General features: G+C 37.4%; 1 protein-coding gene across 2 annotated transcripts in view; it reads right to left on the minus strand.

The window, feature by feature from the left end:
• Positions 1-7,643: 7,643 nt before the first annotated feature.
• LOC126101610 (protein strawberry notch) overlaps positions 7,644-16,500 on the minus strand; it is a 274,618-nt gene continuing 265,761 nt past the window's right edge. For both annotated transcript variants that reach the window (XM_049912293.1, XM_049912294.1), the window contains one exon: positions 7,644-8,659. The gene's annotated coding sequence lies outside the window, so the exon portion shown is untranslated. The remainder of the gene's footprint in view (positions 8,660-16,500) is intronic.

Below are 16,500 nucleotides of genomic sequence, written 5' to 3' on the forward strand. Positions count from 1 at the left end.
GATGACCTCCTCCATGGCAACCAACAGGGATTCCAAAAACATTGATCATGTGAAACCCAACTCTCCCTTTTCACACGACATACCGAAAGCTTTGGAAACTCCAGGATGGAATGTAACAATATTATGAAAAGGATAGTTGCTACTTATCATATAGTGGAATCTGGCTTCGGCTTCCAGAGACTGTGGTGTGTGTGTGAGATGTGTTTGTGTGAATGTGTGCACATTGTCTATTTTTGACAAAGACCTCGTTGGCAAAAGCTGACTTTCTGGCAGTCTTTTACTTGTGCCTATCAGTGATTCAGCATCCCCGCTTACAGTGAGAACCAACTATCCATTTCATAATACTGATACTGAAAGTTTTGCATCAAAGCATTCAGTTAGGTGCAGTGTTTCTCTGTTTTTGAAGAGCAATTGACTCGGTACCACCTCTACACTCAGTATCAACAGTGGTCATATGGGGTGTCAAGCAATATTAATGACTGGATTGAGGACATTTGATAGGGAGGATGCAGCACGTTATTTCGGATGGAAATTAATTGCCAGATGTAGAAGTAACTTCGGTTCTGCCCCAGGCAAGTTTGCTGGGACCCTTGCTGCTCATGTTGTATATGAATGACCTTGCAGACAATAGTAACCTCAGACTTTTTGTCGGGATGCAGTTATCTCTACGGAACTACTGTCTGAAATAAGCTGCATAAATATTCAATATCATCTAGATAAGATCTCAAAGAGGTACAAAGATTGTAAAATTGTGCACTTCACTAAAGGAAAAAAGGTTGGAACTAGCTAACTCATACATGTCATACATTGTAGGGATATGAAAAGGAATAATCACATTCATTATGTTGTGGGTAATGTAGTTGATAAACTTCAGTTTATTGGTAGAATACTGAGGAAATGCAGTCTACAGAGGAGCTTGCATAGAAACCACTCAAGACTTCTATCCTAAAATATTGCTCAAGTGTGTGGGAATAGAAAAGCAACTGGAATCAGTCAACAGAGGAAAGTCCACTGGACCTGATGGGATACCAATTCGATTCTACACAGAGTACGCGAAAGAACTTGCCCCCCTTCTAACAGCCGTGTACCGCAAGTCTCTAGAGGAACGGAAGGTTCCAAATGATTGGAAAAGAGCACAGGTAGTCCCAGTCTTCAAGAAGGGTCGTCGAGCAGATGCGCAAAACTATAGACCTATATCTCTGACGTCGATCTGTTGTAGAATTTTAGAACATGTTTTTGGTCGAGTATCATGTCGTTTTTGGAAACCCAGAATCTACTATGTAGGAATCAACATGGATTCCGGAAGCAGCGATCGTGTGAGACCCAACTCGATTCATTTGTTCATGAGACCCAGAAAATATTAGATACAGGCTCCCAGGTAGATGCTATTTTCCTTGACTTCCGGAAGGCGTTCAATACAGTTCCGCACTGTCGCCTGATAAACAAAGTAAGAGCCTACGGAATATCAGACCAGCTGTGTGGCTGGATTGAAGAGTTTTTAGCAAACAGAACACAGCATGTTGTTATCAATGGAGAGACGTCTACAGACGTTAAAGTAACCTCTGGCGTGCCACAGGGGAGTGTTATGGGACCATTGCTTTTCACAATATATATAAATGACCTAGTAGATAGTGTCGGAAGTTCCATGCGGCTTTTCGTGGATGATGCTGTAGTATACAGAGAAGGTGCAGCATTAGAAAATTGTAGCAAAATGCAGGAAGATCTGCAGCGGATAGGCACTTGGTGCAGGGAGTGGCAACTGACCCTTAACATAGACAAATATAATGTATTGCGAATACATAGAAAGAAGGATCCTTTATTGTATGATTATATGATAGCGGAACAAACACTGGTAGCAGTTACTTCTGTAAAATATCTGGGAGTATGCGTGCGGAACGATTTGAAGTGGAATGATCATATAAAATTAATTGTTGGTGAGGTGGGTACCAGATTGAGATTCATTGGGAGAGTCCTTAGAAAATGTAGTCCATCAACAAAGGAGGTGGCTTACAAAACACTCGTTCGACCTATACTTGAGTACTGCTCATCAGTGTGGGATCCGTACCAGATCGGGTTGACGGAGGAGATAGAGAAGATCCAAAGAAGAGCGGCGCGTTTCGTCACAGGGTTATTTGGTAACCGTGATAGCGTTACGGAGATGTTTAACAAACTCAAGTGGCCGACTCTGCAAGAGAGGCGCTCTGCATCGCGGTGTAGCTTGCTCGCCAGGTTTCGAGAGGGTGCGTTTCTGGATGAGGTATCGAATATATTGCTTCCCCCTACTTATACCTCCCGAGGAGATCACAAATGTAAAATTAGAGAGATTAGAGCGCGCACGGAGGCTTTCAGACAGTCGTTCTTCCCGCGAACCATACGCGACTGGAACAGGAAAGGGAGGTAATGACAGTGGCACGTAAAGTGCCCTCTGCCACACACCGTTGGGTGGCTTGCGGAGTATAAATGTAGATGTAGATGTAGACCTGCACCTGGGGCTATTGAACGTATACAGAGAATTGCAGCACGAGTGGTCACAGGTTTGTTTGACCCACAGGTAAGTGTCAGAGAGATGCTGAAGAAACGGAACTGGCAGACTCTGGAAGATAAATGTAAATTATCCCGAGAAAGCCTACTTAGTTTCAAGAACTGTATTTAAATGGTGACTAGGAAAGTACTTTGTATCACTCCCACGAGAATAATATTAAAGCAACTACAGCACACACAGAAGCATCATTCTTCCCATGCTGCACATGTGAATAGAACGGGAAAAAATGTTAATGACTGCCATGCACTTTACAGTAGTTTGGAGAATTCTGATGTAGGTTACAACTTGTGATGTCCCAGCATACAGATAACAAACAATATGGGGTAGAATTGCTAGAAGGTAGTGAAGTCTATTGTCTGTAGCTGGATTATTTTGTAAACTGCTGGAAACTGACACTGTGTGGATGCAAAATTAACTGCTGTTGTTTTTTGGGGGAGGAGACCATACAGCGAGGTCATCGGTCTCATCGGATTAGGGAAGGACAGGGACGGAAGTTGGCTGTGCCCTTTGAAAGGAACCATCTCGGCATTTGCCTGGAGCGATTTAGGGAAATGACGGAAAACCTAAATCAGGACGGCCGGACGCGGGATTGAACCGTTGTCCTCCCGAATGCGAGTCCGGTGTCTAACCACTGCGCCACCTCGCTCGGTAAAAAATTAACTGTTATGATGATGGGCTGACAGTACAGTTTTGCTCTGCTTTGTGTGTTTTAATTCTATGTAAGGACACAACAGTGATTACGCATCTTGTTAATTAATTAAGGGCGCACAAATGGGTGAGTGTTTAATCGAGGGATCGCCAGCTTTGTAATCTCCTACTAACAAGACGATCTCCTAATTAGTCAGGAGTTCTTGAAAGCACTATATGCAATCTAGTTTGTAATTAGGAATAATAATTTTAAAGAGATTATTGCCACACTTCTTATGCTTTGATTTTATTGCTAAAATGCTGGAAACTGTATAAAAAACGAAAAAAGATCTTCTTTATGAATCATACTCTTCACTCTAAACAACAAAAACTTACATAAATTAACTGTTGTACATACAAAATCAGATCACAGAATTTACAGTGCAAATAACATAATTATCTTAATCAGGTAGCCTGTAACAGGTATGAATATATAATTTTTATCAAAATGATACCTGCAAATGAATAATTCAATGAATGATGAAACTTTAAATAAAAATGATCTCCCCCCTCCCTAAATGTATGAACAGAAACAATATAAGCATACTGTATATAAATTGCAGACAGCCGCTGTGTTATAAATCTACTTCTTTTACCCTCAAGCAATCTCAAAGTAAAACATCCCCAAAACCATAAAGTCAAGAATAATTATTTTGTGAAACAGGGTGCAAATATCATAGAAAGGAAAATAATTCTCTTAAGCCTGACAAAATGTGTATCTGTCCTGCAAACATATAGGAATATAACAAAACTTGGAAAGAATTAAAAAGTATGAGATTAAAGCTCTTCACTGAATATAATTATGCCACAAAAGTGCAGTTACTTATCTACAAAATAAATCATCCAAAGGTAAATTAATATCTACAAATATGTCAACTAATTCCATTCATACATCAGACCATCTATTAAACCATAACATTTACATTTTTCTGATCATCAGTTAAACACTATTGGATGTTACTGATGACTGACACTTGCTACAAACAAACATTGAATAATGACTGCACAGAGTCAATTTAACCATACTTGTAAATTCATCATTGAAGGAGCATAAAACTACTGTTTCTGTAGAGTGTGTGTGTGTGTGTGTGTGTGTGTGTGTGTGTGTGTGTGCGCGCGCGTGTGTGTGTGTGTTTGGAGGGGGGGGGGGGGGGGGGGGAGCGATTCTTCTTAACTGGATATAATCTATCGATTCAGTTAACAGTGTAAAAAATGTAGCTGTTACTACATTGAATAATGACTGCACAGAGTCAATTTAACCATACTTGTAAATTCATCATTGAAGGAGCATAAAACTACTGTTTCTGTAGTGTGTGTGTGTGTGTGTGTGTGTGTGTGTGTGTGTGTGTTTGGAGGGGGGGGGGGGGGGGGCGATTCTTCTTAACTGGATATAATCTATCAATTCAGTTAACAGTGCAAAAAATGTAGCTGTTACTTTGTATGTTAGGTGGACGTAACAGAAAGTCGCCATTTGATGCTCTGGGATATAAAAATAAAGACAAACAGCAATTTGAAAAATACAGTGCATTCTGTGAAGGAATACTTCAAATCTTATAACCAATGAGGAAGAAATTTCTCTTTCACTACAGTGTGGAGATCACTTAAAAGTTAGGCTTTTTTGGTCTAATTCAGTAATATTTATCATTCAGTTAAAAACAACAAGACAAGCATTTTGTGACTGCTCTTTTCATAAATTCCTATTGCTCTTATTTCACTGACAACACGTCCTACATCTAAATATTGCTTCTTGGAAAACATTTACAAGATAATTATTTTCTGTAAGTAGAATATAGACTTACAAAAAGGTCAATCACAATCATTATGTCAAATTATATGTTTAAAATAATTTCACCAATTGATTACTTCTGTTGTTACACAATTTCTACAACACTCAACAAAATATAAGAAATTTATGCTTGCAAAATGATGATCATCAACAAGTAACCCAATATGTCCATACCTACATGCAAACTATATGTTACTACTACACAAAATAACATAATTTAAAACTTGTAAAGTATCTTCTATTCCTATGTGCCCCCCCCCCCCCCCCCCCCCAAAGCTGTATTTAACAGAAAAGTCAAAGACTCCTCAATCACTCACCTTACAGATGAGGTGTTGATCAGCAGATAAACACACACAAAAAATACAGATGACAGTACTGTGCGTGTACGTGTGTGTGTGTGTGTGTGTGTGTGTGTGTGTGTGTGTGTGTGTGTGTGTGTGTGTGTGTGTGTGAGGAGAGAGAGAGAGAGAGAGAGAGAGAGAGAGAGAGAGAGGGGGGGGGGGGAGGGAGGGAGTGGGGAGGAGGGAGGAGGAGAGAGAAAGAGAGAGAGAGGGTTCAACAATAGCTGAGCTACGGAAAACTAAATCTTATTTGGATTCCTAATCACTGCTTAATGATTCTTCAATAAGCTGAGTTTTTTTATCTTAAAGCCAATGATTGAAGTAAGAGGTCCATCTACAATTTTACCTGGAAGACTTATACAGTAAACCCTTGTTTCAAAACACAACACTTGCTTGTCTTTATAATGTACTTATTTACCATTATATACAAAAATTAGAAATTGAATTTTTTATATTTTAATATAACAAAGAGAAAACATTAAATGAAATTAAGCTTACAAATCACTCAATACAATATTTTTCAGTTCTTTTATTTCTTCTTCAAGGTATTAAATATAATACTGCTGCTAATATGAAAATAATGTTCATACTGAATACAATCTTCAGTGGGACACCATAAGGTAGAATAAGGTGGAGTCTAACTTCAAAATAAGAAATCTGATGAATAAACAAAATATATGGGTGTTCAGTGCACTTAAAAGTTTTTGTGTTCATACTGACTTCCTGGGAACTTTGTGCTGATTTGTAAACTAAAAACAGTACTTATGACACAGAAGGTGACTGGAGGGGAGACTGTGAAAGATTGGCATTCAATCTTGTCAAACATCATGCTCATGAAGCAGAATACTGTTCATACCAAGGTGTTTATCATCACCATTCATTATACATTTGTGTATTAATGAACATAGAAAACCGAATATGCTCCCTGTATGGGGGGAAAAATATTAGCAAAATGAAATTATACCCATAATTCCTACATTTGGTAAGCAAATATTAAATTAGAGAGCAACATAATATAAACTGGATGAAAGCATGCAGGTGTCTGACATGCACTGTATACTCCACTAAAATATATGCGTGTAACTGGGTAAATCTTTAAAACTTTACTGTTGGAGTATTACGCTGAACTCTTGTCAATCTACATTCAGTACTTAAATAGTAGTTTAAAAATGTTAAGTACTACAAATTATACATGTTTTTCACAACCAACCAATAGTCTCTGATGATCTAAATAAAGATAATCTGATGAAAAATTTAGAAGAGATGTCTGGTCATAAATCAAATAAAATGTGTTGCACTACAATATCAGAATATACTGGTTTATAATTTTCCTTATCACCTTATTTAAATCTGGAGAAGACTAACTCTTCACAATTAACATATGTATAAAACATTAATACTACTTTTGCCATTGATAATTCTGTCCTTCACTTTATCAATGGCCACTTACATAGGACATTTAAAAAGAGGAACATTGCACAGACTGACTTGTCACATTAAAAAAAAAAAAAAAAGTGAACACCAACTTATCCCCATGGGACAAAATGCTTAAAAAAATTGTAAATCTTGTACGAAGAAAACAATATACACTATACATTTTTTTGTAAAATTTGCAATCTGTGAACCTTTTACATCACACTAAATATATTCTTTGGGTCATTCCACACAGCAGTTGCTTTGCTATCGTGATGGAGTTATGCAATGTAAGTCACATTGAATTAGTATCTCCAAAAAATTTAAGTGAAATTATTAATTCAGTTATGAAAGGAGGTAAGAAAATCAGTAATGTGTACAAGACTCAGTATCTGGAAGTTGACAGATTTTTGTCTTACACCATACTGACAAACATTATCAGGTCAACAACAATACTAGCAGTTGGTATACTGTTGAATTCCTAACATACACAATATCATATCCCATCCTTTAAAAAAAAGTTGCATTACACAATGGATATTATAAATGCAGGGAAATAATAACTGTTTAATATCTTATCTGCAACACTGTTCATCAGGTTTTTTACCACAATAGAAAAGTCTGTCCCCAAGGGAACTGCATAATTAAAGCAACACAACTGTCTCAGCGATGTAAAAAGAAATTGTCTTCTTCAAAACTGTCATGAAAACAATATGTACAGTGATATAAGAGTAATGAAAGAGTAGTTTCCTTCAGTAAGTGCAAATGTACTAATCTATTACAACATTTCATGACACATCTAAAAATTATGACAAGTGTTCATTATAAAGGTATGCACATCACTGCCATTTCTTGTTAGAGTTACTGCAGCTGCTATTGGTCATGTGAACTTTAATACTTTGACTTTGGTACTCCAGAAAAAAAATTACAAGAAAACACACCTGCTACATGTTTCTGATAAGATAAAAACCAGCCTTGGAAACTAACACAGGAAGTTATGGCATGATGGATGCATGTATAAAAAATTCATGGTTTCCATAGAAATTAATTTTATTGTTTCAGTGGCTTCCATTTAAATTAAATTTATGACCAACAATATTTACAAAAGTATAAATAAAATCACAGTATCACAAGTCACTTCTTCATCTAAAACATACAATAATCTATCACTGAGCTTTTTAAAATGGAAATATATCTACCAGTGTTCATACTTAAAAAAAAAAAAAGAAAAGAAAAGAAAAGAAAAAGCTGAACTTACAATTACAAGTGCTCCCTTCACATTGTAATACTCCACCCTGAATAAGTACTTGCATTGTTAATAGACACTGGGCAGATCTTCCCTCTTTTAAGAAGAACAGAAATGCCAATACAGAAGAGCTGCTCCAGCAACCAAATCACACATTATACTGAGATCGAATTAGCAGATTGGAGAGAATACTACAGTTCACAAGCAAATAAAGGCTGCATTTCACGTGCACTATAATATGCAGTACTGAAGTAAATGACAGTGAGTCGGCATGACAATCTAAAACAAAGAAACTACCACTGTAATGTGTACTAGAGAAGCATGTGCTAATAGCATGACAACTTTGACTGACTCCTGGTACTTATTTTACAAACAAATGAATGAAATATTAAACAGTTAAAGCACAAGTGTTGTTATATATCCAGTAATACACGAAGTCTGTGAAAAATGAATTGCTCCTATGGAAACTGGAAATGAATTTCACTCTTTACAAATACTGTGTTGCTTTAATTGCGGTTTCCCTACTAAACACCACATAACATATCACATCTTCCATCAACGTATACACGAGCACTCTTGTCTTTTCAGCACAATATTTGGTACTGCAAACACAACTCACTGCATCCCTCCTTGGTCCATGAAATCTGTTAAGTAAAAAAACAAATAATGTAGTAAAACAACAAATAGCTACCTCAGAATAACTGCTTTAAATGTCCTTTCATTCAAATAAATCACCATGTTAAACAGCTGTACTTTGAAATGCCACTCCTGGATGAAGAAAAAACTTGTACAATACAGAGTACATGTTTCTTACAAATGACTAAAATAACAATGGGGTCAAAAGGAATAACATAGTGATGGGTGACTCTACTTTCAACAAAAATCAGTCACATAGTCTCAAATGTTCATTTCAGTGTCTTACCTTCTCTCTTCTATAGTCATTCCATGTCAGATCAGCCAATTTTAGAACTGGTCTCCACTTAACTAAATGCAATTTTATTAAATCTTTTACCATAGTTGCAGGGACATCTGAAAGGAAGTTCTGTAACGTTTTAGCACAAGATGTGCTGTACTTTTTACACCAGAGCCATCAGCTTGGAGGTGATTCAGCCGATGTGCACATTATAGTGAGAAATCTGCAAACTGGGATTTCTGCTCAATATTTGTTATTTAGTTCAAATATAACATAGACAAGGCCAATGAGGCAGCACATTTTCCACAACTACCACTCAAAGTGGGAGAAAAACTTATCGCACGCATGTCATCCGAGTTCCAACCACTGATATCTTCACCATAGATCTTTTTATGTCATCATGTTTTCTTATTTGTTATTTTATTATTTTTTAATTAAGAGAGTTGATGTAAGACCACATGATAAATATTAACTTTCAAGTTTGTTTAGTTACTGACTGTGTGTATTAAGTGTAATTGTCAATTGTGACCAATGTCCGAGGACAAATATCTCAAATTGGTGGTCAATGATTTCTTTCCCCCGCTGACTAATTTGGTTCGAAAGAGCAGATTTTTATCTCTTGGGCACTTGTTTTTGCTTGCTGGTGTCTTCTGTTTAAGGGATAATATTCGGTTTCAAATGTAAGCAACCATGGCAAGATAAACATTTAATGTAAAGGGATGTATTAAGACTCAATTTATTATTAAGGCCACAGAAACAGGAAACTTGCATATGTCCATGGTAGCTTTGCTACTACCAGTCAAGAAAAATTGGTAGTAGCTCTGTTAGTACCAATTAAAAAAATTAATAATAATAATAACCACAATTGGTAACTCCATTTCCAAGGGGCCATGCCCAGCAGCCATTCAAGAACAGTCGTAGGTGGTCTCTTCATACAGGATCCCAAGTCTGAATAGGATTGCCTTGCCACATTCCCAAGCCTCTTATTGGGTTTCTAATTGGGTTCTCAAGCCTAAGTGTGTGTTTGGCAAGTTAATAAACCTACTTCTGGGTTTCTTTAATTTTTCTTCAATATCAAATAAAGTTTGCTCGTGGTATTTGTACAGGCAACCCGCAATAGTCTCTTCTATCTGGCCAACAAAATGAACATTCAGGGCCCTTGGGATGCATGAAGTCTACTAGCACACCATTCTGTTGGAGTGATACACTGTACATATTCGCAATCCACCTTTTATTGTCATAAATACAGGCTACGTATTGTCTTTTCTCTAAAGCAATTTGTGATAGATTAGTCAATATTAGCTACAAAAGATGCAGCATCATCTGAAACTTTGCTGACAGAAAGTAATTTTTCTTCAGCCAGCACAAATTGGCGATTGTGTTAAACAAACTGTAGACTACGTCTTGTTCCAGAAATGATTTTGCCATTTTCAAATCTTTTTTCTCGAGCCAGTCTTATAATTTCTACTTCAGCCTCTTTTCAATGACAAAGTACTTGATTCTATTCACGTTCTTATCACAAAACCAGATGAAGTCAAATGGTGCCAAAATTTGTGTTTCTTGAAGAATATGCAGATCTTCAAATTTTTTGATATCTGTACGACCTCTGTAATGAACTGTGATAATTAATTACGACTGGGTGTAAAGTAGCCTGGCTACTGTCCCAATAGAAAGATTGCACATCATCTTACACCACAAAAGAATAGTTTTCTCCATTAAAACAACAATTTCTCTTATTTTCAAACTGAGTTTGATAATCTGCGAATGGTGGCTTTGATGCTTCATGGTGTAGTGATGGCATGAGAGGCTCCACATTTTTCCTGTCAATTCAGAAATAAAATCTTCCTTTGCCAGCTGTTTTGTGTTCAGCGTTTCTCTGTCAGTGCGGACCCACCAATTTAATTCAATAATACCTTCAGGATCACTATTTTTGAAAGAAATTTGAAAAATAGTTCAAACGCATCTTCTCCAGGGCAGTTTTCACAGTGATCAAGTGTGCAGTCTTTTGATTCTAAGCTACAGACAATTTTTACATGCAGGTATTTGTAACCTTCCTGCATTTAACTTCCATCTATCATTAGCTTCACATTGTGATGCATTGTACACACACAAATGGAACATTTTCCAGGAGAATCAACAGGCGTATGCCATTTGAGGGCATAATTCACAGAATTTAGAGAATCCAATTTCAGGTCCATTGTGGTCTTGATAGGTGATAAATAGTTCTGTCAGGCTACAAAGAAATAGTCATTTCTGTCTCTTGATCTTCTGTCCATCAGTTCTACTAAAAACACAGTCTTTGATTCCAGGACACATCCTGCTATATTCATCATCTTCAAGGACTTTTTTCCTTTCTTCCTTTCAGGCAGTGCAAGATTTCCTGTTTCTTTTTTTAACTTCCTTCCAATCTTCACCATTTTTACTTGGACATAAACTGTGGATGCTGTTTTTTTTTCATTGTCCAGCTTTTGGTTCCAGCATCAAAATCTGTAGCTAAATCATTGCTGCTAACTTCCTGAAACTCGACACGAGAAGCACCAAGATCTTTCAAGCTCACATTCACTTCTTCAGGTACTTCCATATCTTCACTGTAATCTGATTCAGATGATGACAATGACTTCAGGGTAGCATTTGGTTCCATTCTGCATGCTATACAAAGCTTCTGGCCAGGCTACAAACAATTCTTTGTCAATTTTTCAAGCTTCATTTATTAGCTGAAGGCTTTTTTTATACTGTGTTCTTCTTCAAGAATGGGTTGCAGCAAGGAGTTTGTTGCGATTCATACTTTGTTAAAAACACGTCTTCATGCGGATGGATATGTGTGTGTGTGCGAGTGTATACCTGTCCTTTTTTCCCCCTAAGGTAAGTCTTTCCGCTCCCGGGATTGGAATGACTCCTTATCCTCTCCCTTAAAACCCATATCCTTTTGTCTTTCCTTCTCCTTCCCTCTTTCCTGACGAGGCAACCGTTGGTTGCGAAAGCTAGATTTTTGTGTGTATGTTTGTGTTTGTTTGTGTGTCTATCGACCTGCCAGCGCTTTTGTTTGGTAAGTCTCATCATCTTTCTTTTTAAATATATTTTTCCCACGTGGAATGTTTCCCTCTATTACAAATATTAAAGACAACTACCTGAGTGCAAAAAACTGTAGTGCCAGTTTTCATCACTACCTGCTCTTCCACTTTACACAGTAGTACATGGGAGGATGCACAAATGCACTGAATAACAATTATGTTGTCATTGAGACAATACTATTATGAGCAATAAGTAATACCTTGTATTCACCTACCCACTTATAAGGAAGGAAAAGCGCACAGAAATCATTCGCAATCACACTAGTTTTTATTATTCTTGCATATCTAGATTTCTCCTATAAATAGCCATCTTCAGTGCATTTGAGTTACAAGTCAACAAACTTTTGGCAGCATGTATCACCACACGATCTTACTAGGGTATAGGCAGAAGGAATCAAGGAATCAAAGTTGGTTCGCTTTTAAGGAATTCCCAATTTTAACAAAAATTTCCTTTGGTCCTAATGAAATTGGAATAAGAAGAAATTTACTGAAATTCAGTTTTAATTAAACTTACTTTTAAGAAAAAGTCTGCTTTTAAGGGGAAAATATCAAACACTTTGTAAGCTGAAAACCTGTTCTGATAAAACTCATTAGAGAGTTTGTGGCTACTCCTTTCATTTTTGAACCAAGATGCATTAAACAACTGATAGGGAAAAGTCTGTAATTCACTATCAATTCTTGTTGTCACTAGGTAGGTTGTAGTTTTTGGGCTATAATTTTGAACAAATGCCAATTTTGCAGTAGGTCACAAAAGCAACCTATAGACAGTCAACAGTACTGTACAATAATAGTGCATGAAATTACTGAAGCTCTTCCTAGACTGCTAAATAAAAATGTGCAATCTGTAGTCTGGTCCAAAATTTTGCAAGATCATGACACTGTTGCTGTGGTAACTGCTCTACTTTCTATCAAGCAGAACAAGAAAAGATAGATAACAAATTTAGTTGAACAAGATAAATGGCTATGATCTTTCTTCTTGTTTCTAAATCATTTTCGTATATAAACACATCAATCAACACAAAAAAGATGAGAGACAGTACTTCATTGAGGCATGGGAGAGATGGGCAAGAATACAGTCAATACTGCGCACATAAGGCACACTATTTCTCAGGTAGTGCAATACAACTTAAAAGTTTTTGATCTGTTCAATATTACAGCAGGATCTCTCAATTTAACCTACACACACTGAATATTATACCACAATTGCAAATAATGTGCAGTAATACTGATTGCTTAGGGGCCACTGAGGACTAAGAAAGCATGCCAATCGCATTGTGTTAATGGAATTTTGAATTCTACACTGTGAAAATTTTCTACAGCGACACAAAGCAAACGAGGAAAGCTTGTGATTCAGCAGAAGCTCAGTTATTTGTGATCATGAATACAATCGAAATTAAATCACTGTGTACAGGACAAAGAAATATGATTTGACAATATTCTTTGTGCGGTTCAAACTGAAAAGTAAGCAAGCATTCCTGAATGCAGAAAATCACAGCTATTCAGTGACAAAAAGGGAGAATGATCATACTTCATCTTTTATAGGAGTCTGCACATCTTCAGACTAATTGTGTAGTTCAAGTCAAAACATTCACAGTTATCTGAAAATATTGTGTGTAGGCTACATGCAGTTTTCCCTTCAGTTCTCTCAATTCTGGTGTTCTACACAATGTTTCTGAAGTTAAAGTGGCATAGGGAGCAGAAAAAGCAGAGTTGTAGTTCTGTGGTTGCAGCTGCACCATTTCTTTAATTCTTTCCAGAAAGCGGATTGAAGCCTTGGGGGTTTCTTCATTATACCATCATGAATCTTTTCAGGTTCTAGAAAGTTTCAGGTTTAAAATTCAAACCAAAACTATGTACATGTCCCCTTTTCTTACCCAATATGAAACTTAGTCCATATGCCAATGTTCAGCAAGATTCAAGAAGCCTACAATAAAACCCAAAAGTGTGTATTTATTTCCTCACAGAGGTAAAGGATGGTAAGAAACTGAAGTTTCAGTAACAGTGGCAATAAGCTATAAAAACTGTACAAGGGAACAGTGCACTTTATCATCTCTACAGAGCAGTCTCTCACTCAGGAGAAACTGCCTGATTTTTTTAAATTTTTTTATTTCCCCTCTCACGAACTTAGGCCTATTCTATTCAGGGACAAAAATTTCACAGAGGCAAAGAAAGAACGACAACCTTGCTGTGTGATAATAGTAGCGCAGCGAAAATTGCCACTACGGCCAACATGAAAATTTTAAACGCAGAGGTGATTTAAAAACATAAATCATTACCACAGACATAAAATCGAGATGGTGCAGCAGGAAGAAAGATCATCCTAATTACACTGACAGATGCCCTGTTCACACTCAGGTAATGATTCTCCTGAGGATCACTGATGATGTATTTATTCTTGCTAACTGCACAAGTCACCTGCAACATTTGGACCAGTAGAAGCTACCTACAAAATGGCTGTTGTGCAGGGATCACCGATTTCACTCATCAAAAGAAAGGACTCAATGAGAAAGAATATTTTACAGGCTATACACTTGTTTGTTGCTGCCCGGGATAGTGTAAATCAACAGACTGTATTGAACCAATTTACAATTGTTGGCTACGGGTCCGTATTAGTTGCCATAGAAGGACATGCTAATGGATATTTCCCTGAATGCTGTCACAGGTATTTTATTTACATTTCTAGTTACTTAGAACAAAACTGAATAGCCACTCTCTATGGTTACTGAACAAGTCCGTACATGAAATTACAGCATAAAAGTTAATAATAAAGAAAATAAAATTTACACAAATCTTATGCAGAAGACAAGCTGCTGAGTATATATTAGCATAATCAACAATGTAATCGAAATTCGCTTAACTTTTTTCCAAGAATTCCTTGACAGAATAGAAGGAACGAGCCACTACAATATTCTTCCTTTGACTTGAAAGTGTGAGAATTATGGCCAAGATTTTCTCATGGCAGCAGAATACTGTGCACCTTTCTGCACAAGAGCCAAGGAGGTGCAATTCAAATGGAGATTAGATTTATGCCTAGTATTAACTAAGTGAAATCTTTCTTGGAAATAAGCTCATATTACACTGTTAACAACAAATGACCTTAACAAAAATATATATTGAGAGGTCAGTGTCAGAATTCCCAGGCTTCTGAGCAGGGGTTGACAAAATGTTTGTGAACTGATGATAGTTTCTAAGCCCAAAATACTCTTCGCAAATGGGAACAGTTCCTCAGAATATAATTCCACATGTCACAAGCAAATGGAAATAAGCGCAGTAGACTAATTTTCATGTGGAATTGTCACTTACTGCACATACTGTTCTAATGGTAAATACGGCAGCATTTAATTGTGAACAAGATTCTGAACCTAGACTTTCCATAACAGCTTAACATCTATCTGAAAACCTAGAAATTTGTATTGTTCACACTCACTCATCGTCTGCCCATGCTATATAATCAAAATGTCAGTTTTAGTTGAATTGCGTGTTAGAAACTGTAAAAACTGAATCTTACAGTACTTTAGCACCAATTTACACTGATATGACAAAAGTCATTGGATACCTCCTAATATCGTGTCGGGCCTCCTTTTACCCAATGTAATGCAGCAACTAGGCACGACATGGACTCAACAAGTCGTCGGAAGCCCCTGCGGAAATAACGAGCCACGCTGCCTCTACAGCTGTCCATTATTGTGAAAGTGTTGCCGGTGAAGGATTTTGTGCACAAACTGACGTCTCAATTGTGTCCCACGAATGTCTGATCGGATTCATGTTGGACAATTTGGTTTTTCAAACCAATTGCGGAACAATTGTGGCCCGGTGTCATGGCACATTGTTATCCATAAAAATTCGACTGTTGTTTGCTGCAAATGTTCTCCAAGTATCCAAATATGATTATTTCCAGTCAATTTTCAGTTCACTCGGACCAGAGGACCCAGTCCAGTCCATTCCATGTAAACACAGCCCACACCATTATGGAGACACCACCAGCTTGTACAATGCCTTGTTGACAACTTGGGTCTATGGCTTTGTGGTGTCTGTGCCACACTCAAACCCTAACATCAGTGCTTACCAAGTGAAATTGGGGCTCATTTGACCAGGCTGGAGTTTTCCAGTCACCTAGGGTCCGACCAATACGGTCATCGAGTCCAGGAGAGGTGTCGCAGGCAATGTCATGCTGTTACTATAGGCACTCACATTGGCCACCCGCTGCCACTGCCAACAGATGCCAAATTTCACCGCATTGTCCCAGCGGATATGTTTGTCATAGATCCAACATTGATTTCGGTGGTTGTTGCAATGTGTGTTGCTTGTCCGTTAGTGTTGGCAATTCTGTGTAAATGCCACTGCTCTTGGTTATTAAGTGAAAGCCATTGACCACTAATTTGTCCACTGTGCAAGGCACTGCCTGAAATTTGGTATTTTAGGCAACCTCACACAACACTATGGATCTCAGAATATTGAAAACAATTTCCAAAATGGGTTGTCCCATACGTCTGGCTACTAC

The sequence above is a fragment of the Schistocerca cancellata genome, chromosome 9, assembly GCF_023864275.1.
Source record: "Schistocerca cancellata isolate TAMUIC-IGC-003103 chromosome 9, iqSchCanc2.1, whole genome shotgun sequence".
Classification (NCBI taxonomy): domain Eukaryota; kingdom Metazoa; phylum Arthropoda; class Insecta; order Orthoptera; family Acrididae; genus Schistocerca; species Schistocerca cancellata.